The sequence below is a fragment of the Contarinia nasturtii genome, unplaced genomic scaffold (genome assembly GCF_009176525.2).
Source record: "Contarinia nasturtii isolate CC-2019 unplaced genomic scaffold, AAFC_CNas_1.1 Cnas_scaffold_1699, whole genome shotgun sequence".
NCBI classification, from domain to species: domain Eukaryota; kingdom Metazoa; phylum Arthropoda; class Insecta; order Diptera; family Cecidomyiidae; genus Contarinia; species Contarinia nasturtii.
This window is the reverse complement of record NW_022199032.1, coordinates 622,561-626,114: the sequence shown is the minus strand read 5'-3', so window position 1 is coordinate 626,114 and position 3,554 is coordinate 622,561.

Here is a 3,554-nt window from a genome sequence, read left to right as displayed (position 1 = left end):
GTATTGCTGTTGAAATTAATTTAGTTTTTCGAAGCCACATTTCGGGTCGAGCAAACAATTCGTTCAATGTCCTCTTCGATTTCATGCGAGAATTTACTATTCCCCATTGTCTTTCGTCTTATTCATCTTTATACGTACCGGAGAAGAAAAAAAGCACCCAAATAATTGTCGGTCATTTCAAATCAAGAGACAAAACTCTACGTGAATCATTTGAATCTAATCAAACAAAGGAGCACGAGATTTGCATGAGACGGTGGCGGTTTTATATTGAAACAAATAAACACATGGACACTGTCAGAATGTCTTTTTTTACGTTAATTTGACTCTTTTCATTCCATTCAATGTTTGGTTCCCAGTTGACTGCCTTACATAAAACTGCTTGTAAAATTTATGTTATCTTTCGATTGAATTGATTTCGAGTGAAGAAATAAAAAGGCAACTGGCACCACAACAAGAACACCTACAGAGATTTATACTCTGTTGAATATATTTTTCATGTGATGCGCACACGATCTTTGCTTATATTTCGGGATCCGGTTTCATAATTTAAGACCACATTCTACGTAAATTCCACTACAATAGGCAATTTATTAGTATATATGTTACGCGCTGTTTGATACACAGACCGTGAAACCGTCTTCGGTTTTGCATACGAGGTGTACACACAGGACTGACCAAAATGTGCTGACTGATGTCAGAGAATAAACAAAGCACACACCAAATTTACTAATGCTGCCATTTTAAAATTGACCCGAACAAATGGATTAGATAGAGGCTCAAAGCTGTTTAAATGGCCATTTTTATTTCTACTTATCTTCTGGTTCAAATAATGGCTTCACCATAAGTTTAACGCATTTCAATGCGATCAACTAATATGGAAGACAAAGTCGATTATTTACAATACCGTCGAGCCTTGTTACCATTTTGCGATAAGATTATGATTTTTCTAGTTAGTCATGCAGTGCGTTCGATGAACAACGAAAAAAACAACAGAGGTACGTGATGGATATCGTTTTATTATGCGCACCGAACATTTTTTTTCTCGGTAAATTATTGAAAAGTGTGCGTGAAGACCTCGTACATAATTGGAAGCGCACAATCTAATCGCTTCATTGCCAATCAATTGAATTAATTATTCATTCAGCACATTTTGTTTATCTTACTGCATCTATTTCTCTGTCTGATGGAACAATGGTTTTGGCAACATTTTTCTAGTGACAAAATCTATCGGACGTTGCCTCATCTCATACATTTATACAAAACGATTGTTTCTCGATTGCTCGCGATCTGTCGAAATCACTGTTGTGACCGAGCCACACGAAAACAAAACAGTCTAGGCTTTGTTATTTCAACAAATCATCTCCGTCCCATATACAATGTGATGTAAATCAAAGCAAAACGCACACTTATCATTTGCTATCAATCTAAAACATCTTACCGTCCTTCTGTGGCGTCAATGTGTGGTGCCATTTTTTGTTTTGTTAAATCTGTGATGATCATGTATGTCTGTGTGCGCGCCTAAATGTGATGAATAGCGTTATTGAACCTTTTGATATGAATAATATTCATGAACAATAATAATATGGAACTATGCCTTGTTAATCAATCGCGATGACCACATGCTGTTGCCCCTATTATTCATCTATACGATTGTCTGTGACATGGTTTTTGTGCAATAGATTATTAACCGGAAAAGTATTCAATATATTATTTGCGTGCGAGAGAGGCATAATGTTAACTGGGACCAGCCAAAAATAACTTAATGGTCGACAACATCAAAAAAAAAAAACACAAAATCTAGGAAGAAATTTTTTTAACGATTATATATATTATAGGCGAGTTTCCGCACAAATTAAAAAAAAAACAAGATCAACTGCTTGAGATTAATTCATATGGTGGACACATTGAGATTTGATATCGTTTCAAGTCTAAAAATTGCTTTAAATTTCTTGTATAGTAATCATTAAGGTTCAAATTTAATATAATTTATTCGTGATCTCTGTTTTATTACCTCATTTAATTGTGGTATTAAAAAGTATTCACGGATCTTGAAGTTCAATTCATTTTCATGTATCGGTTCGATGGAACTGATGATAAACATGTGGGCTAAGTGATGAATACACCGAGAATATTCATTTTTAAAACTGAATTTCTTTTATTAAAAATATTTGCGAAGAAACCGTATTGCTTGACATTCGACGATAGACTTAAGGCGAGCAGTTGAAAAACCTGAGCAACGAGAGACTATGGATATTACCTGAGGCGAGCTTTGATGAGTACGTCGATTTCAAAAGCAGAGTCCAAAGTAGAGCCTTTCTATAATGTATTGGCCAAAGTGCAAGAGTGATAAGCCGTCATAATTTTCGCTTCGTTCTGGTTCGAACAGAAGATACAGAGATTGTATTCGGTTCACTGTCGGTTCTCATATACTCCAAATATCGCCAAAAATTCTATTGATTATGCTTTTCGAATAAAAAAAAAGAATATTCCATTCCAAAAAGAGGTTTCTGAAACAGTTTTGTCACATATTGATCAAGTTAGAGTGATATCACCATAAAAAATTGGAATTGTATGCGACTGGGGTAATAAATAAAATGAGATCGAGACTGAAAATGAATCACTAGTGATCGTTCAATAGACAAGCTTATCAAATAATAATAGCACTTATGTTTGATTTAAAAACGACCAATATACAGTTTGCTTTTTGAAAAAAAGAATTCTTTTCTTTTCAGACAGAAGATCACTACATTAAGAATGATCAAAATAATAAATAATATTACATATCGAATTGATTTCATTTAACATTAATGGCACATATCATTTTCACAATTCGGCGTATTGAAAGAAAAAGAAGAGGAAAATGGAGCAAAAAAAAATTATCCAAAACGGCAAATTAGTAATCAATAAATTATGGTACGCGAGTATTTGGACAGGTTTTTATTTCATCCAATTAGCTCATAAAGCAATGCAAACAAATCGAAATTATTGCTTACGACTTGAATTTATCATTTTATATATGAAAGACCATGACTTTCCAGTACAATAAATTGTATGAACAAAACAATAATAAATAGATGCGCGCAAAAATTAAAAGATGCTAATAAACGAACAGAACACAATCACACAGACACAGATGCGCGCATACTCGGCAAGTGAGGATACATCATGGCATTGTGAGGTTATTGTCTTTCATTCGTGTTGTTAATTTAATTTAATAAATTATTACATTTCACACATTCATTTGTTCATAGCAGCGTGGCACAGAGTCATCGTCGTCGTCATCGGCGGCGGCAGCGGCTCTACGGATATATGTGATTACTTAGTTGTTTTACTAATTTTTTTATCGATTCTCATTTTTATTTCCCTGTATCGAATGAATGTGTGCCATACAATTTTATGATTATGTGCAACAGCGGTAGGATGTAAACCAAACAAATTGATTAAATCAAGTCATTCGTCTGGTTTGTGCAGCCTTTTTCACGCAATATTCTCTCTTACGAATCGATTCTGTGTGCAAAAACATTGTTTCATGAAAAAAAAAAATCGAAATTGAA